Consider the following 23,690-nt stretch of genomic DNA (forward strand, 5'->3'; position numbering starts at 1 on the left):
GGAAATGCTCAAAGGAAGTGAACACATACAGCTTTAACAGATACTGCCAAGTTGTCCCCTAGAAAGGTGCTACCCATGTACGAGTGACAATGAGAGCAGCTGCTTGTAGTGAATGACAGCGGGGGGGGGGGGGGGGGGGGGCGGGAGTCTGGGTGGAGGAGGGGAGCCACTCAAGCCTGAGGTTTTGCCTGCTTTTTTTCTAATTCAGAAGTTGATTCTTGGAATGGTGATGAGCTGTTGTAGGCAGTGTTAAACAAGATACGAATACTCTTAGAAAAGAACATTTTCATAAGTACTTTTAAAATGAAAATATAATTGTATTAAAGATTCTTTAAAAATAATGCATAATCCTACTCTTAAAAGATTTTTAGTTTTGCAAATTATCATCAACGTGTATAAATTTTACCAGTCATAATTAGTGTATATGTGTTTTCATATTTTAGTTTTTTCACATAAGCAGTTTTCCGTTTCTACATACCTTTCATAACGGTCACTTAAAAGCTGCATAATACTGCATTATGTTACTGTATCAATGATTTGCTAAATATGTCCTTAATATTGAAGATTTAATATACAACCAAATACTTAAACTGCGTATTCTTAACTACTAAGATTTGTTGGTTCTGGTTATGAGAGTAATATAGTTCATTACAAAAAAAATTAAGGGGCCTCCTGGGTGGCTCAGTCAGTTAAGCATCTGCTTTTGGCTCAGGTTAGGATCCCAGGGTCATGGAATAACCCTGGGACATTAGCTCCCTGCCGGGTGGGGAGCCTGCTTCTCCCTCTCCTTCTGCCCCTCCCCCACCGCTCATGCTCTCTTGGCCCTGCATTCTATCTCAAATAAAGTCTTTAAAAAAATTAGGAAAACACAAAAAATAAGAAGGCATACACAGAACTCTTCCTATAACCTCTGATAATGAACTCTGTGAGCATTATCATAGATTTCCTTCTTGCCTTTTCTTAATATTTTATTTCTTTGTTTTATAAACTATACTATTTGTGTAAAACATGTTCATTTTTCGATATTTCCAAATCCTTTTAAAAGGGTTTAAATTAAATTTTTTTCCTTTTATAAAAAAAGTGAAAGATGTTTATTTTCTCAACTATAAAAATAATTTGAAACTGTTATAGGAAATTGGGAAATAATCCCAAACATCCATAATCCTATTACCCAGCAGCAAATACCTTTAATATTTTCATTTATTACCTTCATATTAAAAAAAAATTGAGATATTATACCATCAATGGTTCTAAGTTTGGGATGGTCATGGACCCTTTTAAAAGTCTTTAAGAATCCAAATTAAGGGCAGCCCTGGTGGCTCAGTGGTTTAGTGCTGCCTTCATCCCAGGGTGTGATCCTGGAGATCCAGGATCAAATCCCATGTCAGGCTCCCTGCATGGAGCCTGCTTCTCCCTCTGCCTGTGTCTCTTATGAATAAATAAATAAAATCTTAAAAAAAAAAAAAAAGGATCCAAATTAAGAACTCTTGTTGTATACATAAATATACCTAACTATTTTTTCTATTAGCCATTATGAAATAAGTATTTCCTTTTGTTGTGAACTCTTATAAATCTCTAAATTTGCTGATTGTTAGAGGTTGAATTGTGTCCCCCCCAAAAACTTCCTATGTGGAAGTCCTAACTCTCATTACCCTATATTGTGACGTTATTTGGAGATAAGGTCTCTGCAGAAGTCATCAAGTTAAAATGAAGTCATTAGACTTGCCATGCCATATGACAGGCATCTTTATAGAAAGAGGAAATCTGGAGACAGACATATGCACAGGGAACATGCTGAGCGTAGATGGAGAAGATGGCCAGCTACAAGCCAAGAAGAGAGGCCTGAGAGGGGCCCTTCTCATACTGCTCTCAGAAGGAACTGAACCTGTTGGCACCTTGATTTCAGACTTAGAGCCTCAGAACTGTGAGACTATAAATTTCTGTTTGTTGAAGCCATCCTATTGGTGGTACTTGGTTATAGCAGCCCTAGCAAACCAATACCCTGACTGTATCATCTTACATGATGTAGACATTTGGATAAATACTTTGTGCTAGGAACTGTGCCAGATGTTGGGAATACTAAGTCAGTGAAGTCACGTTCCCTGTCTTTAAGGTGCTGAGATCGGCACATAACATGACCTGGAGTCATGCTATGATGGGCAATGCATAGAGCATCCTAGGAGCCCAGAACTGGGCCAGGGTGAGGGCAGACTTCTCCTCAAGAATTACCACTCAAGCTGAGTTTTGAAGAACCAATAGGAGCCTATTTATTCTATTCTTGAGCATTAGGGTATTTGCAATTTCTTTTGTTTTTGGACTATTTCTATAGAGTAGATCCCCAGTAATGCATTACTAAGATGAGGATTATGAACCTTGAAACATCATTTTTAGGGTAAAATAATATTCTATCAGATGGAGGTTTCCTGATTTATTGAATTCTACTCTTTTGCGGGATAGAAGTTTCCCTGACGTTCTGTTTCCAGTGTTTTGCTGTTATAAATAATCATATAATGTACATCTTTTTTTACTTGAAGCTTTCTCTATAATTAGAATTATTTCCTTAGTGATAGAGTTCTAGAAATAGAATTACGTTATCAAAAAGGTCAAATTGTTTTTCAGAAATACTGATCTATATTCCCATTATTAATCAAGTGAAATTTATTAACAGATCGATTTGATTTATTATAGTCTTTATATACTTTGGGGTCTGGGAAAATAGAGTTCAATGTTTCCCTTTTTTGGAGACTGAACCCTTACTAGGAACCAACGTGTCATTTGTATCACTTGGGTTGAAAGAACTACTCCTTGGGTTCCTTTCTTCATCTGAAAAAACCTGCTTGAAGGGCATTGTCCCATCAAGAAGCCCCACATGGTTTCTAACCAGCAGGTAAGTGTGTGTACTGGCCTCTGGTTATACTCTCTTAATAAGACTCACCGTCTATCTGAAATGTAACTATCTCAGAAGATCAGCCTTTGGAGTGAGCTGTTTCATTTCTTTCCTGAACTGCTTTTATTTTTTTTTAATTTTTTTTATTTTTTTTTCTGAACTGCTTTTACAATGACTCTTGTACTCTCCACTTTGCTAGACTCCAAATCCCTCTTATGGTGGTAGCATATCTACTATAATAGAATAACAAAAAGAATTGCAATCATGGTGACATGTTGGGATTATAGACATGTGAATGAGCCACATCAGAGGTGATGGTATTGTGTCTCCTTGAGAGGAGTTCATTAGCAAGTACTGCATTGTTTCCTTCATTTTAAAAGTGAGTGTGAGGGGCACCTGGCTGGTTTTATGTTTGATCTCCATGTTGAGTGTAGAGATTACTTAAAAACAAAACCTTAAAAAAACAGAGAAATAAAAGTGAGTGTGAGTACAAGGAGTGCCTGTCTGGCTCAGTCGATGGAACATGGAACTCATGATCTTGGGGTTGCGGGTTCAAGCCCCATATAGGATGGAGAGATTACTTAAAAATAAAATCTTATCAAGAAACCAACAAAGTGAGTGTGAGTACCAGATAACAAACATCAAGGAATAAAGACTACACCCTAATCACTTTTGTATTTCTATGTCATAGCCTGCTTTACAAAATTTATTAATTGATGTAAAATCATAATCAATGTAATTTTTAAAATGCCCCACTCATTAATTACTTTTTAAAACTTATTTTTGAGGGCAGCTCCGGTGGCACAGCGGTTTAGCACTGCCTGCAGCCCAGGGCGTGATCCTGGAGACCCTGGATTGAGTCCCACGTCGGGCTCTCTGCATGGAGCCTGTTTCTCTCTCTGCCTGTGTCTCTGCTTCTCTCTGTGTGTGTCTCTATGAATAAATAAATAAAATCTTAAAAAAAACCCTTATTTTTGAAATCAGAAAAGAAGCAAAGCTATACATTTTTAAAAAATATTTTATTTATTTATTCATGAGAGACACACACAGAGAGAGGCAGAGACACAGGCAGAGGGAAAAGCAGGCTCCATGCTGGAAGCCTGACGTGGGACTCGATCCCGGGTCTCCAGGATCACGCCTGGGCCGAAGGCAGGCGCTAAACCACTGAGCCACCCAGGGATCCCCAAAGCTATACATATTTTAAACATTATAAAAGTGCACAATGTGAAAAGTGTAAGTCTCCTGTATTTCTACCCCACAAAGGTAAGCAACCATGATCTGCAATTTAGGGTATGTTTCTCCAGTTTTTTTTCCCTAGCTATTTAAGAGATAAAATGATGCTTAACCTCACTAACAAGAAATAAAATACAGAGTAAAGAAGAATCAGATTCCCTCTCCACCCCTGCCCCCATCAAGTTCTCAAAGATAAAACAGGTAGGAAAATGGGTACCCCCATATGATGTTGGTGGGAGTATAAATTAGAACAGTCTACTTGGAGGCTAATTTGTCAGTAATTGCCGGAATTTTATATATACATATCTTGTGTGTTTCCTCTGCTGGCTTTAGAAAAATAAGAATGTCGATACCTTTTACAACAATGTTATTTGGTATTGTGGTGGTCGTGGTGGTGGCGGTGGTGACAGCAGTGGTGCTGTCTTCTACTCTGAGGAGGCCGGATGAAGTCACATCCCAGTGGGCTTTGTACCCAGAACAGTGCCAGGGGGCAGTGTGGCTCAGAGCAATTCTCGATTCTTTCAGCACGTGGGCAGAAAGGTCAGCTTCCCAGGGGAACAGTCAGGGGCCACACAGACCCTTGCAGATACATTCAGAAGGCACTCCCTAGGAACTCCCTCCTGTTCTCTGCTTTTAAGTCCAAAACCAGCAGTGAGATTCTGCTCTATGAAATATTCATAAAATTCAATTGACCGTAGAACATTTTCTAAATGTAAGTGCTGTAAGTGACCTAAATTATATTAGCAGCTTTTTGAGAAACGGAGAGAGAAAGGAAAAGGAACGTAAGGGAATGGGATCCAGAGCCAACCTTGGCATTTGCAAACCATAATAAATGGGTCCTGGATCTGCATTGTGTAATTTCAGAAGTGACTAATGCTTGGACTGTTTCGGGGCATTAGCAGAGTGGCCTAGCCCCATGTAAATCAGTCTTTCTACATTACACAGATTGTGTGCCCCTTTTAAAATCTATATTTTTATTTCATAGTCATTTTGTTTCCAGCTCTAAAAATCTTGAGAATCTGTACCCAAGGCAGTCTTCTTATATCAGATGCTAGGGAAGTCCTGGATGCCCAGTTGGCCTCCAGGTGAGAATGCCAGGAGCCCCTGCCTGCACTTTAGTGCAAGTCCTCGAACAGGGCCCTGCGGGGAAACTTCCCTACCCGCTGAATCATGGGGACCAGAGATTTTCATTGTTAGAAAACTCTCTTGTGGTTATGCAGATGCTATCTCCATCCAACCATCTATCCTTTGTTCTGCTGTCTGGAGCTCCCAGAATAAATCTACTCTTTATACCTTTTGATGATGGAGGATGGTCATTCCCCGCCCCCTCCCTGTCCAAATCATTTCTTTCTTATCCTAGAATTTTTTCCTCTCTTGTTTGCCCAATCTTCTCTGTGGAATACAGAGTACACAGACCATCTATTCTCCTTCATCCCTCCCATGCTCATCATACTGCCTTTCTGAGAATGAACCCTAAAATTAAGTTTGTGCGTTTGCTTTTGGCATCCACTTCACACCTTTGTGTCATATTGACTTGTAAATAAACTAAAACCCCAGAGCAGTTGCTTTTTGAGCTTAAATGAAAGATGTAACATCTATTTTTCTGAAATCTTTTTTCCTCTTGGCTCATTTTTCTTTAACCCAGACTGCCTTTGGAATTCTGATTCTGTCATTTTATCTAAAGCATTCATCTCTCCCAGCGTGGTGTCGTCGGATCCTTTGAAAAGCCTGCCTGCAGATTGCTGATGTATTTACCTAGGCTCAGGGCTTGAAGAGGGTGACAAATCCCTCATAATGAGTTTGCCAAATGCCTGCTGGCAGCCAGCAGATTCAAGGCTCTGTGGAAAAGGGACAAGGACAAAACTTAAGCCTCTCAACCCGGAGGGGCACGGGCCACCGGAGTTGGAGGAACTTTGGTTTGACCATTGACATGTAAATGGTCGCAGGGCCCCAAGGCGGGTCCCAGCAGACCCTCCCACCAGCCTCCCGACCACACAAAGCCCTGGCCGGGAAGGGCTGCAGGCTTTGCTTCAGCGAGGCCCCTGGGCATCCTGGCTGCAGAGGTAAGTCCCCTCATTAGTTGTGTTGTAAAACTGTTCCATTTGGGGCAGTGATTGTGGTCTGGAAAGTTCTCCCAGCCACATACAGTGGGAGTGGTCTCATTGGACCTCACTCTGTCCTGGGCAGAGACATAGGCCCTAAAAAGGTTTTTGAAATGACAAAAAATACTAAAAAGAGAAACAATCACATTTGCCCATATGTGTGTACATACACAAGAACTTTTTGAATGTTACCTGAAATTTCTCTAGGATAATTCTGTTTTTCTCACTGTATTTCCTGGAGTCAAGCTCCCTCCCCCTCTCTCTCCCCTCCTCTGTCTTTAAAACTTCCTTACTTTTCCTCTTCCCTCCCTTCCCTTGTAGTGATGATAGATTGTGTAACTCAAGGGAAATGTTACTATGTGCTCTACAAGCTAGAGAAATAAAGGAAAATTACACAAGATTAGAAGAAATCACATGAATAAATCACTGCTAAAAAATGGGGATTTGCTGATTTTTCTGCCCTCTGAAACCTTAGTGGAAGAGTTTTTGTAGTTCTAATGTCCTAAATGTAACAACATGAATTATAAAATTTATGGTGCTCTTATCACATGGTAAAAGGTATATGTCATACTTTGGACTGATTTTGTTCCAAGTCCTTTAAGAACTAGCAAGAAATTATTTAAAATATGTTTAGATTTTACATTGAGAATGAGTGCCAGATGGAGTTAAAGGAGAATCTTGATTTTAAAAAATCTTGATATAGGGGTGCCTGCGTGGCTCAGTTGATTAAGCATCTGACTTTTGATTTCTGCTCAGGTCATGATCTCAGGGTTGGGAAATCAAGCCCTCAGGAGGGCTCTACACTCATCAGGGGAGTCTGCTTAAGATTGCCTCTCTTTCTCTGCCCCCCTCAAATAAATAAATAATCTTTAAAAAGTCTTGAAATAAAGGGTTTAATTTGGTAAAATATCCCACATAGGGCTTACCTTCCTGACTGCTTGCAGAGATGGTGCTTTTAGGAAAATATTTTCATAATACAATGCAAATGTTTCCAGATTCACCCCTCCACTCCTCTACTCCTTCTTTCTGTTTCTGTTTCTGTCTCTGTCTCATAGATACTGTTTTTTGTAGGACAACTCCATTCAGTACACAATGGGTCCTGAAGCCTTTGGTGGTTGTTAGTTCAGATACTTTTTTGCTCTTTTAAAGTAACTATAGTAATAGAATTATGCTTTTATATTAGAATACCCATAATGAAATTTAAAAAGAAAACTCATTCAATCAGTCTTAGATCCATAAATCCTGTCATTAAGTATGAAGTCTATTTGTAGGTGTCTCATGCTCCAGTGAGCATAGGGGAGTTTGGTACAGTGGAAAGAACACCATACTAAGTGCTACGAGATATGGGATCTGTGTCTAGCTACCAAAGTGGCTTTAACAATTGACTAAATTCTTTGGACCTCAGGGATAGACTGAATCAATGGGTATCAACCAGGGGTGGTGATGTCCCTTGAGGGGTGCTTGGAAATGTTAAGGGGGAACATTTTCAATTGTCACAGAGTATGGGGGATGCTAATGGTTGGAAACCCCAGAAATTAGAAATCTAGAAATGCCACCCAGCCCAGTGAAGAATTGGCCCACTCCAAATGCCAATAGCACTCCAACTGGGAAACACTTGACTGCAAAATCAACTGAAAGATTCTTTCAGCTTTATTTCTCTTGAGTTCATAAAGAGCATTTCAAACATCCGAAGTGATATTGAACTATTACATTTAGTATCTGTATCTCATATTTAGCATTAGATGGTGTGTTGTTGGAAGTGAAGTCAGACCCAGTAATGCTGGGGCAGGACACTCATGGCATGGATGAGTGGGATCCTCAGTTGGGATGCAGAACTAATATCTCTGGGTCAATTCCCTCCTCTAAGCATAGAAAAGCACCGATACTGTTCAAAAGCAGGTGCAGAGCCAGGCCTGGGTTTTTTGGTTGGCTTTGAGTTTTGTTTCTTGTCCTCCTTTTCTCAGAGGGATGAAGTGGGTTTATTGTGGCCACAGGCATGGCTTTGAGGCCCTGGACTTGTTGCCTTAGAGGAAGGCAGCTGTCTAACCACACTGCCCTGCTGCTGGGCGCTGTCTATCTATCAGGAAGGGGTCATTGTCGAAGCAGGTGCTGGGCTGAAAATCTGCCTGCCAGTTGTCAGAGGCCAGACCAGAGGCCTCAATGAGGCAGAAAGGGATTTGGGCTGGAATAAAGACTCCTGGGGAGTCTGAATTCTTAGATTGTTTGGTGTGATTAAGTTACTTTTTACTTGACGGTGAAGTGCTATTAATTCAAAGTCCCACATCAAACCTTCTCTTAGGATTGTCTTTTTTATTAAAAAGGAATAGAGAGATGAGTTATAAATCCTCACCAGAAATTTACTGTAATTTGTATTTGTATCCAACTCTCAATAACTAAACTGTACCTGGAACATATTTTTTAATTGATAAGTTGTTTATAGATACACAAATGATTTACCTAAAAAATTTCAAATATATATAAGTATGTATATACTGTATAGTAATAGTGTCTTGTACCATATAGTAATTATATATTATTATATTATAATTATATATTAATTATAATTATATATACTATATAAAAAGCATTTATATTCATATTTATATATTTATATTATATTATATAAGTATAATATATATAGTATATATAATATATATACTATATATAGTATGTATAATATATATAGTATAATATAGTATATATAATATAATATATAACTATATATACTATATATATATAGTATCCAGTATATATCTCCTGCTAGTCTTAAAAATTTTATAAAAATGGTGTTCCAGTATGTGATGTTTTATAACCTACTTTGTTCATGTCATACTACCTCCTGAATATATTTCTGTAACATAGATATTACATAATTTTACATGACTTCTGGTGATCCACCGAGAGAATGGAGTCAAAGACAACAGACTTTAGAGTCAGACCCTGGCTTCATACCTCAGTCCTGCCTCTTATTAGCTGGACAATTCACTTTTTTGTGCCTTGGTTTACTCTTCTGTAAAATGGGGAGAATAATAATACCCACTACATTGGAGTGTCTTGAGAATTAAATGGGATACTATGTTGGGTGCATAGAATAGGATCTTGTATAAAGTAAGCACTCAATATCTGTGGCATACCATCATGTTTTCAGCATCAGCATCATTATATGACTATATCATCTCTGCTAACCGGTCCCCTGGTATTAGATATTTTTACAACTAAATCTGTTTTGACATTCAGAGTTATTACTTTCATATCAGTTCCTAAAAGTGGAATTTTTAGGCCAAAGAACAAACAACAATCTGAGTCTTTGTTTTTGTTTTTTTTAAGATTTTATTTATTTATTCATGAGAGACACAGAGAGAGGTAGAGACATAGGTAGAGGGAGAAGCAGGCTCCTCACGAGGAGGGAGGGCATGTGGGACTCGATCCCCAGGCCCCAGGACCATGCCCTGAGCCTAAGGCAGACGCTCAACTCCTGAGCCACCCAGGCGTCCCCTTTTTTATTCTTTAGCACGTTGCTTGTGATCCACTAACTTATTTTCAAGACCCACAAATGGGCTATGACCTCTATTTCAGAAATTGTGTTCCACAGGCGTTTTCTTATTGAGTGTGAGATGATTGGTAATCTTGGTGGGGGACTTCCAGCCCTTTCATGGTGGAAGCATGTTCCCTTCCTCCTGGTGCTGCGTCCAGGGCAGCTTTCTATGCCTGGGGCATTGCCTCCAGAAGGGTCTAAGTCCCAGGGGGCCTGGCAGGAGGTGGAGGCAGACAGTCTTGTGTTCACCGTCTGGGCATTTAAACAGCTTTGTATTTGAGAATTTTCTCCTTCTCTGGACTGGCTGCTGCAGCTGACAACTCTGCCTGAGAGGGAAGGTTTAAACAAAGACAATAATTCAATTTGAGTGTCCCTGAATCATGTCTTTGTCTCTGCTCTTGACAGAACAGAAGGAAGTTGTTCATTATTAAGGATGCCAGCTGCCCATGGATTGATATATCTGTAGCCAGGGCTGGCTCACTTTCAAGTAGGTAGAGAGGTGGCTCCCTAGTTGGTGTATTCTGAAGAGGTCCAGAAAAGATTTCCTCAAAATGCCTACTGATCTCTGGGTGCCTAAAATTTTATGATTAAAAGTTCATTCCTCTAAATTATTTATAAGCTTCTTGGTCTTCCAGAATTCCAGATCAATATAAAAATGTCTTAGAAAAGAGAATACCTTAAGATTGTATCAGATAACATTTAATGGGGACTTTCACCCCTGTGAAAGCTAGGGGTGGGGGTGTAGGAGGGGGTGCAGGGAGCTTAGAGGACTATCTACAAGAACCGAGAAGGTTGCTGGGCTATGGAAGTTTTTGTGTATCATGATCTTTTGTTTTTTTTTTTTTTTTTTTTTTTAAAGTCTTTTTTTTTTTTTTTTAATTTTTATTTATTTATGATAGTCACAGAGAGAGAGAGAGAGAGAGGCGCAGAGACACAGGCAGAGGGAGAAGCAGGCTCCATGCACCGGGAGCCCGACGTGGGATTCGATCCCGGGTCTCCAGGATCGCGCCCTGGGCCAAAGGCAGGCGCCAAACCGCTGCGCCACCCAGGGATCCCTATCATGATCTTTTGAAAGTTATTTGAAGCTTTGGTGAGCTCTTTACATTTTTTTAAAGATTTATTTATTTGAGATAGAGATAGAGAGACTGAGAACACACTCCTGCAAGAGGTGGGGGGTGAGGGATGGAGGGAGAGGGAGAAGTAGGCTCCCTGCTCAGATCCTAGGACCCTAAGATCACGATCTGAGCCAGAGGCAGACACTTAACCGGCTGAGCCACCTAGGTGCCCCTCAAATTTTTTTAAAAAGGATTTTATTTATTTATTTATTTGTGAGAGAGGCAGAGACATAGGCAGAGGGAGAAGCAGGCTCCCTGCGGGGAGCCCGATGCAGGACTCTATCCCAGGACTCCGGGATCATGCCCTGAGCCAAAGGCAGATGCTCAACCACTGAGCCATCCCAGCGTCCTTCCTTAAATGGTTTTTTGAGAATGTTGTAAAGACCTGGTGGCTTGGGGTGAACTTGAGTCAGGCTTAGGGTTAAGGATACTGAAGCCCAGCAAAGATGGCCAGAACTCTTACAACCTTACAACCACTTGTTCCACTTGTTCCTCAGGGATTTTGTGGCTAATACTGTCCAGTGCTTGTGTTTTGTTAACACATTTACTACCAGTAGATGACATGACTGAAATATGCTACCCAAGGTTTACAACTTATTGTACCGAGTGCCTTCTAAGCACCTTCAACTTATTGGGCACTCTTCCTTAACCTTAGCTTTCTGATTGCTCAGGTCGCCACAAATTCCATTGCACACCACTTTGTTTTTCCAGTTGTTGGTTATTGTAGAATTTAGAGCCAAAAAAGACCTTAGTGATCCTCTGGGTCAGTGTTTTTTCAAGCTGTTGTTATCTCCCCATTGCAGGGCCATTAAATCAGCTTCATGGGTGATACTGACAGAGACTTTTGGTTGTGGAATGGGTGAGAACCGCCTAAATATTTATCATCACTACCAAGTGCTGTGTGACACAGATATGCAGCACCTCTTAATGAGTAACCGTATGCACAACAGTACATTTCATATGGCACAGATACAGTCATTTTTTATTTGACAAATATCAATCGTCAATTAAGCACCTATTATTTATAGATACTATAGTGAGGGGCAGGGGTATAAAGGTGAGTAAGTCATGGGGCCTCCTTGGAGATGCTCAGGTGATAGTGGGGGAGACAGGCACAGATATTATTGTGATAGTGTGGTGGTTGCAGTGGTGTTACTTTTTCCTTACCTAGGTGAGGTGGAGAAGCAATGGGCTGGCTGATTCCTCTGGAGTCAGAAAGTAAGACAAGGGAGGGCTTCTGGTGAGAGGTGATATCTCAGCGTGGACTATGTAATGGGTTGAAAATTTCATTCATGCCCTAATCCCTAGAACCTGGGAATGTTCCCTTATTTGGAAAAATAGTTTATACAGATGCAATTAAGTGAAAGATTCTGTGATGAGATCATCCTGGATTATCTGAGTGAGCGTTAAATCCAATGGCAAGTGTGCTTTAAAGTGTGAGGAGATCTGGCCCAGACAGAAGAGAAGGAGATTGTGTGACCAGAGATTGGGATGATGCGTCAAGGAATGCCAAATGCTGCAGCCACCAGAAGCTGGCAGAGACAAGGAGTGATTCTCTACAAGAGCTTCTAGAAGGACTGCAGGCTAGCCCACAGCTTGATTTTGGAGTTGTGGCTTCCAGAACTATAAGAAAATAAACTTATGTTGTGTTAAGCCACCAGGTTCATTGTGATTCATTAGAGCAGCCCTGGGAAACTTTTTTATTGGTCTTCTAGCTTAGGGACTTCCTCAATGGCACAGAATTTTCTGAAAATAATTTTATTTTATTTTATTTTATTTTTAAAGATTTTATTTATTTTTTTCATGAGAGACACACAGAGAGAGGCAGAGACATAGGAAGAGAGAGGAGAAACAGGCTCCATGCAGAGAGCCCATTGTGGGACTCCATCACAGGACTTCAGGATCACTCCCTTAGCCAAAGGCAGATGCTCAACTGCTGAGCCATCCAGGCGTTCCTGAAAATAATTTTATTTTTTATTTTATTTTTTAATATATATTTTAAAATATTTTATTTATTTATTCATGAGAGGGGCAGAGACACAGGCAGAGGGAGAAGCAGGCTCCCCGTGGGGAGCCCGATGTGGGACTTGATCCTGGGACCATGGGATCACGCCCTGAGCTGAAGGCGGATGCTTAACTGCTGAGCCATCCAGGGGTCCCTGAAAATAATTTTAATATGCAAGAGTAGTCTGGGGAAAATATAACTATTATGACAGGATTTTAACATGGAGTATAAGGATCTTTATAGGATTCACAGATGTGCTTTAGGGAAATCCATAAACTCACTGAAATCTCTTATAACATATACTTTACTATAGGATAGGTTATAATAATGGTATATGTAATACTATATGCAAACACATATTTTTTTCTCGGAGAAAGAGCAAAGCCTGGGACCTACTGAAAGGAGGTCATTTCTGTAGAGAGTACAGAGGAAGAGGCAAAGCCCTGTTTGCAAAGAGACAAGTGAGCCTTCTCACTGGAGCACAATTTTTGTGAGAGGGACTAACAGGGGATAGGGCTGGAAAGTTTATCTGAGTCTTTGCCTTTGTGGTCAGTTTGAGTAAAAACCTGTTTTTAAAGATTATTTATTTATTCATGAGAGACAGAGAGAGAGAGAGAGAGAGAGGCAGAGACACAGGCAGAGGGAGAAGCAGGCTCCATGTGGGGAGCCCAACGTGGGACCAGATCCTGGGACTCCAGGATCACGCCCTGGGCTGAAGGCGGCACTAAACCGCTAAGCCACCTGGGCTGCCCTAAAAACCTGTTTTTAAAGGTGATAAACTGGGATCCCTGGGTGGCACAGCGGTTTGGTGCCTGCCTTTGGCCCAGGGCGCGATCCTGGAGACCCGGGATCGAATCCCACATCGGGCTCCCAGTGCATGGAGCCTGCTTCTCCCTCTGCCTGTGTCTCTGCGCCTCTCTCTCTCTCTGTGACTATCATAAATAAAAAAAAATAAATAAATAAAGGTGATAAACTATCATGTGATATAGTTCATTGTACTGCCTCATGGGTGATGGCTATTAACACTGGGTGACAGGGCAAAAAATACAGGATGAGGTGGCTACAGTCTTGTGTGGATATGTGGAGAGTGTAAAGCTTCCTTGATTATATTCCCCCTTGACAGAGCCATACACACCCCCACTGGAAGGTTTCTTTAGTCACTCAACACATCTTGTTCTTGAACTTGCAGTTCTTCACTGCATTTCCCTAAAAAAGATATATTTTCATGGCACTGAAAAAAAGTATTTATTTATTTATTTTTAAGTAATTGCTATATCCAATATGGGGCTTGAACTCACAACCCCAAGATCAAGAGTCATATGCTCTACCTACTGAGCCAGCCAAGTACACCTGTTTTCTTTTCTTTTTTTAGGTTTTTAAATTTATTTGAGAGAGAGAGCAAATGCACACACATGCAAACACACATGGGGGGGAGGGTTAGAGGGAGATAGAATTCCAAGCAGGCTCCACACCCAGTGTGGAACGTGACATTAGCCCCGACCCCACAACCCGGAGATCATGACCTGAGCTGAAACCAAGAATTAGGTGCTTAACCTACTGAGCCACCCAGGCACCCCTATTTTCATGGCATTTTACTTTCTCTAAATTATCAATTAATGTATAATTATTCCTGTGACACGCAGTGAACATCTTTAAACCAGATGAAGAAAATCATGTTCCTCAACACAAAACTAGCCTATGCTTTCAGTTATTCAGGAGTGCAGATTCTAGAGCAGACTCTCCCCACATCGTGCTCTTTCTTTGAGAAGAACTGAACCAGTTGATACCTTATTATTTAATGGAATAGAATTTATTAGTGAGTACATTTGGGGATCAAATTAAATTTTATTTCTTCAGACTGAGAAATAGCAGCTAAAGGTCTTGTGTCTCCTCAGCTGTCTTTGTGACCTACATGATATCTTTTTATATCTTGGCTCTCTTCCAAGCCCAATGTTTTACACAGACTCATGTTTTATGGTTTTTAATTACAAAAATAATTCAAACTTATTATAAAAATTTCAAGTGGTAGATTTGATTATATTGCTCTTTAATACTGAGCTGGCCATAAAACAAATTTCTCTCTTTGCTATGGTCTGAATGTTGCTCCCCCCAAAATTCATATGTTGAAAACTAATCCTCAGTGGGATGGTCTTTGAGGGTCAGGCATTTGGGGTTTTGGGTTCATGAGGGTTCCACCTCCCATACAAAAGTAGCCTCAGAGAGCTCCCTTCTTCCTTCCACTATGTAAGGACACCGTGGACAGGTGCTGACTATGAAACAGAAAGTGAGCTCTCACCGGACACTAAACTGGCTGGCAGTTTGATCTTGGACTTGCCAGCCTCTGAACTGTGAGAAACAAATTTCTGTTGTTGATAAGCCATCTGTGGTATTTTGGTTAGAGCAGCTTGAATGGACTGACACATACTTCTATCCCTGTTTTAGTTTCTTGTGGCTGTTGTAGCAAATTACCACAAATTGGATGGAATAATACAACAGAAATTTATTTTCTCACCGTTTTGGAAGCCTGAAGTTCAAAATCAAGCTGTTGGAAGGGCGAGCTCCCTCCAGGGGCTCTAAGGGAAATTCTGTTCCTTGACTTTTCCAGCTGCTGTTGGCCACAGATATTCCTTGGCTTGAGGCCACATCTATCCATCCATTCTTTGCTTCTGTCTTACATCACTGTTTCCTCCTCTGTTTGTCTCTGTGTGTCTGTGTCCCCAGACTCTCTCTGCCCTTCTCTTATAAGGTTACATGTGATTGCTTTTAGGGCCCAATAAAGCAATATTTATTCTTTTGCTGTATAAGTTAATACTCACAGGTCCTGGGCATTAGGATGTAACATAACTTTTGGGAGACCACTGTTTAATCCACTAACCATTGTTAAAGAAAAAGTTATTCTGGCACATGTTAAAATGGTAGAGAAGACTTTATTCGGGATTGTTGTGATAGGTGTCAGAATTGTGATAGTTGTCAAGACTGTTGCAGTTGTGGGGAGAGATTTGGCTTAACTCCTAATACAGCAAGAATAACTGGGGATCCATAGTATAGGAGCAGGCTGGAGGGTGGAGGAAAGGTTACTAAGGGGGGCTTCTTACCAAGCTAACAGGATTCTTGTTGAAGGCAGGCCAGAGTGAGCAGGTTTCACCTAAAGGATGGTGCGGGATAAGGAATTTGATCAGATAATGAAGGCGATGCAAAATGAAGAGTGAGAAGATTCTCAACTGACTTTAGCAGGATTCTTGATAAAGCGGGGCTACACAGAACTGGCAAGGACAGGGGCCATGGTAAGTTAGGTCTAGGAGAAAATCTTTGCCACAGTTATTTAAACAGTGTTTTCCAGACTTAGAAAAACCCAGTCTTTCTGGATTTTCCAAACCCGGATTAGCAGCAACTAGGCTTGTGCTGGTGGGGAAATTTCTGCAGCTGCTGCTTAATTAGAAACATGGCTTTATGCAGGAGTCTCTTGTCTCCTGCAGTGACTTCCTCTTGCCTCTCCTGACCTGCCCTAGCAATGTGGATATGCCACCTTCATTAGGAGGGTCAGTTTACAGGCCAGTTGCCCCCTCTCCCAACCCCCCAGTTATAAAGCAGCACCTGCCTCTGTCTGGGTATTATTGTTTGGATTCAAACTACAGGAAAAATAAAACACCCATGAGGGCTGATGTTAGGAAACTCATTGCAGCAACTGAAAGAATGTCAGATAAATCATGATGTGGGAAGAGGAAATTCAATGTTGGTTTTGGGCCTAGACTGGGAACATTTGGTGACTGATAAGTCCAGTGGCCATTCTAGGGATCTGATTAGCATGAACTCCATGGCTTTAGGAGTGGGGGCAGAGCTGGTCCAATTTCAAGACTGGGCATGGGGGGGGGCGGGGATCTCTTCCATAGCAGGGGAGGAAGAGTCCACCTTTAAACCCCAAAGTGACCTAATCCCTCAGGCCTCTGGCTGGACTCACCTCTGAGCAGATAGATGCTGGCCTGTATCATGCCTCAGACTCTGACAGGTAGTAAATAAATGAAATCCACTCTGCCATTCTGCAAGTAGCTCCCACTGGTGCTTCAGGGAATAAGGGGCCCTGCTTTCAGAGTGTTTTCTGGTACTCTTGTATAGAAGCTCATTTTTCTACTACAGGATGAGAGACAATAATGCTTTTTAACTTGTCAAACTGGAACTCTTTCATAGAGCTTCATGCAATTCAGTACCCTAATTCTGTTACACTTAACTCACATTTATTGAACACCAATCCTATGCTATATGCTACCTAGGACACTTTTTCTTTACCTCATTCACACCTGTGAGTTATCGGTATTATCTCCATTTCTTAAAGTGAGGAAACTGAGGTCAAACCTGACTTGCCTAGGTCCTCCCATCTGCTGACTATAGGTCAGGATTGGAATCTGGGGGGATGCCTGGTGGCTCGGTGGTTGAGCACCTTTGGCCCCCGGGACTCCGGGAGCATGCCCCACATCAGGCTTCTTGTGTGGAGCCTGCTTCTCTCCCTGCTGATGTCTCTGCCTCTCTCTCTCTCTCTCTCTCTCTCTCTCTCTCTGTGTCTCTCATGAGTAAATAAAATAAAATAAAATAAATAAAATCTTAAAAAAAAAAAAAAAGGATTGGAATCTGGGGCTGCTGGTGCTAGACCAGTGTGTGTGCTTGGGTGCAGCTCCAGTAAAGAAGGGAAAGCACCGTGGAGCTGATGGCCACTTTCAGGTCTTTAGGATATCTTAATTATAAATGAGGGCACCTCATGTTGAGGGCACCTGGGTGACTCAGTCGGTTAAGAGGCTGTCTTCAGCTCAGGTCATGATCTCAGGGCCCTGAGATGGAGCCCCAAATCCTACTCCCTGCTCAGTGGGGAGTCTGCTTCTCCCTCTTCTCCTGCAGCTCCCCCCTGCTTTTGTCTTCTCTCTCATTCTGTCAAATAAATAAATAAAATCTTAAAAAAAAAACCTGTTGAAAAATTAAAACTCTGGAGTTATACTTCTCCAGGTCTCGGGAATAAGCAAGTTGCTTATTCTTATTTTTTATTTTTTTGGAAGTACTTAAGAGTTTCATTTGGGAAGAGTATTTGAATGGATAACAGGACAGAATTCTGTGTATGAAGGGGTGTAAGGCATCTGGGGTACATAGAAGGTGAGATTCTGTTGGAGTGATTAAGGCTGTCAGGAGCAGATTGAATCACCTGCCACGATCCTGCTTAGGAGAAACTTGCAGGACATTAGCTGAAGTCCATGTGTAGACTCAGAGATAGGCAAGTATGAAGCATGGTGCCATCCCCGTCCAGGAAACCTGCCTCCTCCCCGCTTCACCTTTCAGGTATATGCCCTGGAGAAGTCTAAAATTTAAATCCTACCTGCTGTCTTTCAAGCGACAATGAATAAACTTTAAGTGTGAGAATTGGGGAAACTTATGAGGTTTATGAGGTTTACTACAACATCTAAGTGTAAACTCCACCAGTTATCGTTTGATAGACAATATTGATGAAACATTAAAGTTGTTTTACTTCTTACTTTCCAGCAGACAAAACTTCTTCCCCAAACGTAATGCCTCCTGCTCTGGATGGCTTTGTAGCTTCCTTTAGTCTGTTTTGGTGTAAATTCTAGCTTGTCAGAGATGCTTCCTTTTACAATAGAAAATGAGGTTTCTTGTTTTCATTTTGCACATTTTCTTTTTTTATTTTTATTTTTAAAAAAAGATTTTATTTATTCATGAGACACACACACACACACACAGAGACAGAGAGAGAGAGAGGCAGAGACACAGGCAGAGGGAGAAGCAGGCTCCATGCAGGGAGCCCGATGTGGGACTCGATCCCCGGTCTCCAGGATCAGGCCCTGGGCCAAAGGCAGGCGCTAAACCGCTAAGCCACCCGGGCTGCCCCTTTTTTAAAAATTAAAGTGTAATTGATATACACTATCCTGTTAGTTTCAGGTGTACATCATAGTGATCTGATTTTTTTAAGATTTTATTTATTTATTCATGAGAGAGAGAGAGGCAGAGACACAGGCAGAGGGAGAAACAGGCTCCATGCAGGGAGCCTGATGTGGGACTCGATCCCGGGACTCCAAGATCATGTCCTGGGCTGTGAAGGCGGCACTAAACCACTGAGCCACCGGGGCTGCCCTGGTATTTTTATATATTACAAAATGACCTCATGGTAAGCCATCTGTCACCATACGAAGTTATTACAATATTGTGGAGTATATCTGAAGTTTCAAATTAATTTTCCTTACAAGGTAGATTTAATCTGAGGTGGTTTTTAATGGATTAGATTGTCCTGAAAGTTTAAAAAATAAAATTAGAAAAAAATTACTTTAGTGTTTAGCACAACCTGGTGATTTAGGATATTTAAAGTTGAATGAATTAGAGGCCCCTGGCTGGCTCAGTCTGTGAAGAATGCGGGCTTTTTTTTTTTTTTTTTTTTGCCTGAGGCTCTTGATCTTCGGGTTGTAAATTCAAGCCCCACCCTGGAGGTAGAGATTACTTAAAAATCTTAAAAAAAAAAAAAAAAAAAAAGAAACTTTAAACTACACTTATTTAGTTGTTTGTCATACTTTGTTTTTCTCTTTTACTTTGTAACTTTTGTATAAACAAAAGGTTCTAATTACCTCTTCTTTGCCTGTGGAGTTCCTGACTCCTGGTGAGTTTTTTTTTTTTTTTTTTTTCCTGGTGAGTTCTTGCTCCTGCATTGCTTTGGCTGGATCAAGCACAGACCTATTTGCTGTTTTTCTTTTTCTAATTTTCAGATTTGTAGAAACATTACAAGAAATGATATATATGACTAAACGCTGATTTTCTATGATGCTACATCAGAACCTTTGAAATCCTTGGAGAGCGTCCTTTTGTCAAAATTGTCTTTTTTTATTGTAACACCTTCTGCAAGTCTTATTTTCCCAAGTACAGTATTAACAAGGAGCAGTAGTGCATTTCTCTCTTTCTCTCTCTCTCTGTCTGTGTCTGTCTCTCTCTGAGGGTGTGTGTCTTCAGATGGGAGAAGGGGCAGAGGGAGAAGGGAGAGAGAGACTCTTAAGCAGGCTCCATGCTTAGTGGGGGAACCCCTCATGGGGCCTATCTCAGGATCCTGAGAGCATGACTTGAGCCAAAATCAAGAGTTGTCTGCTTAAACCTATGGAGCTATCCTGGGGCCCCTCCCAGAGCTATTTTAAAAATATCTTTATTGAGGGATAATTTACATAGCATAAAATTTATCCATTATAAGCTTTCACTTCACTGATTAAAAAAAATTTTTTTAAAGATTTTATTTATTTATTTACTCATGAGAGATACAGAGAGAGAAGCAGAGACACAGGCAGAGGGAGAAGAAGCAGGCTCCATGCAGGGAGCCCGATGCGGGACTCGATCTCAGGACTCCAGGATCACACCCTGGGCCGAAGGCAGGCGCTAAATCGCTGAGCCACCCAGGGACCCCCAGTTCACTGATTTTTTTTTTTAAACAAATTTATACAGTTGTGCAACCATCACCCCAGCCAGTTTTAGAACATTTTCATCACTCCTGAAAGACTGTGCCTATTTACTGTCAATCTCCACTCCCACTCCAGGCTACCATTGGTCATCTTTCTGCCTCTGTAAATATGCCTTTTCTAAACATTTCCTATAAGTAGGATCATATAGTATATATAGTTTCTTGTGTTTGACTACTTCCATTCAGGACATCTTTGAGGTTCATCACTAAAGTGTATATCAGTATTAATTCCAGAGCTATTTAAAAAAAACGCCTTTCTATTGTGACAAATTTCAAGGTTAGAGAGACTAGTATAAATCACCCACATGTACCTCACTCCCAGATTCCATAGGTACAAACTCATGGTTAGTCTTATGTCATCTATTGGCCCTCTCTGCTTCTCTCCCACTCTGTTAGATTATTTTGAAGCCAATCTCAGATACGGTATCACTTAATTTGTAAATAGTTTAGTGTATGCATTTGTATGTATCTCCTGCTTTTCTGTAGCTGAGGAGCTAAATATTTTTTAGAAATTATGGGGATTTGGATTAAAGGGAAAGGTAAGAGGGCTAAATATTAATTTAACTAAGATATAATACTCCTGCTATGTTCAAGATGCTACATGTGGCAATCTAGGATACAGTGGTATATGTATCTTGTATATCTTTTAGATCTATAAGGTAAAATAGCAATTCAAACATCATGTGTTGATAATATATTTCCCTTCTGTGGGTTTTTTTTCTTGTGTATGTTTTGCTTTTATGCTAAGAATCAAGTTTTGTTTGAAGAGGAGAGATGCATTATGGAGGTTGATATGACATCTTCTTTTGAAAGCTGTTATATGGGAGGTGAAAGCAGATAATTTCAAATTTGCTAATTGGAAATTGTGACTGGGGTGAGCATACTATTTGGTCATTCTTTCTGTTGATTTCGGAGCCTAGTTGGCTGCAGATTAGATGGATTCTTATTTGAATTAAAATAGGCAAAGAGAAATAAACTCCGGATTAGCCTTGCAGACCACTTGTTAATTTTTTCAGAATTATTGAATATAAAACATAAGCCAGCTTCTTTCTCTTACTGCAGAGAATGGAAATCTGAATGTTCCAATGTCCTAACTATCCTAGTTAGGATGCCTATGTGATGCAGTTTGGCCAGTGCAGTAAAGCTCAAGTCCGTTGAGAAGGGCTTCCCTTCATGAATAAAAAGACATACCTAAGTGCCCCTGAGTGGCTTGGTTGGTCTGTCTTCCACCCAGCCCCAAGTCAGGCTTCCTGTTCAGTGGGCAGTCTGCTTCTCCCTCTCCCTCTGCCCCTCCCCTATGCTTGCATATGCTGTCTCTCTCAAATAAATAAAGAAAATCTTAAAAAAAAATAAAAGACATAACTAAGATGGAAAAAGTCTTTGGCTTTTTTTTTTTTTTTTTAAGATTTTATTTATTCATTCATGAGAGACACAGAGAGAGAGAGAGGCAGAGACACAGACAGAGGGAGAAGCAGGCCCCCGGGAAAGGAGCCTGATGCAGGACCCAAGCCCAGATCCTGGGATTACACCCTGAGCTGCAGGCGGATGCTCAACCCCTGAGCCATCCAGGTGTCCCTCTTTGCCTCTTTTGCATTCTTCTTGCCTCGAACCTAAATGTGACATCTGGAGGTGGAACAGCCATTTTGAAATCATGAGCTTGACATGAGGATAAAAGTCATCACACAAAGGATGGCAAAGCACCAAAATCAAGAGTCTGGGTTCCCTGGGGTGTTATTACTCACTGTAGACTGCCTTCCTCAGGGGTTCTTCGTATGGGAGAAAAAAGTAATAAGCTCTATCTAGTGAAGCCTAGTTATCTATTTTTTTGTTTGCAGCTGAATGCATTCTTCTTTGATGATAACTGTGTGTTTGTACCTTTTTCCCACCTCAGGGCATATTCACACCGAACACTTTGTGGAGTTGGGAAATGTTAAGCATGGGAAATCCTAGAAATTATCTAGTGCAGTGGTTGTCAGCCAGGGGGTATAGGTCACTGTCTGCAAGGTGCTGCTGTTATGTAGCAGCTGGAGGCCAGGGGAGCTAACAACCTGTATTGTGTGAGGTAGGCCCACAGCATGCATGTTGCTGTTCAAAATGCCAGTAGTGCACGATAAGAAACACTGATATAGTCTAATTCCCTGATTTGGTCCTAGACAGAGAGCAAGCCACCCAGGGGTTTGGAGACACTGCTACACTGGTTTGGACAATCTAGAGAGTATCCCCAAAGTCCTTTTGCATGCCTCTGCTCAGTTTAGCCTGGCTTCCCTTCTCCCTCTGCTTCGGCACCCTCCTCGATAGAGACTGCAGCATTGAGGTTGAGTTGCAAGTGGAAGACAGATGCACTGCAGACTAGAGAGTAAGGGACAAAAGCATGGAGTATCCATTGCACTCCCTAACGCCTCTACAAAACCACGCTTCTGAGAAGTCTCTGAGGCATCTGGGCTTAGAGTTTTTGTTCACTGTCTCCAGACATTCCATTACCTCCCAGTTTTATGAGGCCTGGGCTTGGGGTGACATTGATGACTGTAATGATGAGAGAGGTTGTGGGTCACCTTTTCTGTCCCCAGTAACTTAGTCTTGCCCCAGTATGGAGCAGCTGGCCTTGATACTGGCAGAGGTGAGAAGAGGCTCTTGTCATCTAAACAGCTTTTGGTCCCTTGCATAGTAGCCGAGAGCTGAGTCTAGAGCTTCTAGCCTGGCATCCCAGGAGATAGTTGGGTGCCACTCTTTCTTTCTCTTTCTTTCTTTCTTTCAAGATTTTATTTATTTATTCATGATAGACAGAGAGAGAGAGAGAGAGAGAGAGAGATTGAGAGAGAGGCAGAGACACAGGCAGAGGGAGGAGCAGGCTCTATTCAGGGAGCCTGACGCGGGACTCGATCCCGGGACTCCAGGACCACGCCCTGGGCCAAAGGCAGGCGCTGAACCGCTGAGCCACCCAGGGATCCCCGGTGCCACTCTTTCTTTGTCTCTCTTACCCAGAGGTGAGATTCCAGGAGAAGAGGCCAGAGGCTGTTTGCCCTGCAGTATCCAGGATAGAAATGCTACCCTGAAGTTCCTGGCACCAAAAAGTGAAAGTGAGATATACCAGGGTCAGAAAAATATATCAAGTCACAACATTTTCACCAGGCAGTCCGTTAACAGTATCATAGGATTTTTTTTTTTTAATACCAACAAAAAGTACACTGAGAGTGGATAGTAGCTGGAATTGAAAAAGTCCTGGTGTGTCTTCTTCAGTAAGCCACTGGATTTCTAAGAGTTCTCATAGATAATAGGGATAATAGTGTAGCAACCATCTCCTGAGTGGAGATTAAAGGGGATGTGGGC

The 23,690-nt window shown here is 41.3% G+C and overlaps 1 protein-coding gene across 6 annotated transcripts in view; it reads left to right on the top strand.

Annotated features, from left to right (window-relative positions):
- The window catches only part of ANKRD6 (ankyrin repeat domain 6), a 197,863-nt gene that overhangs the window by 40,542 nt on the left and 133,631 nt on the right, over positions 1-23,690 (top strand). Inside the window, exon 1 of one of the 6 annotated variants that reach the window (XM_025444495.3) lies at positions 6,027-6,183. The exons of the other annotated variants lie outside the window; for them this stretch is intronic. The gene's annotated coding sequence lies outside the window, so the exon portion shown is untranslated. Of the gene's footprint in view, positions 1-6,026; positions 6,184-23,690 lie in introns of those variants that run through there. 6 annotated transcript variants of the gene reach the window in all.

This window comes from Canis lupus, chromosome 12 (assembly GCF_003254725.2).
Source record: "Canis lupus dingo isolate Sandy chromosome 12, ASM325472v2, whole genome shotgun sequence".
Taxonomy (NCBI): Eukaryota; Metazoa; Chordata; class Mammalia; order Carnivora; family Canidae; genus Canis; species Canis lupus.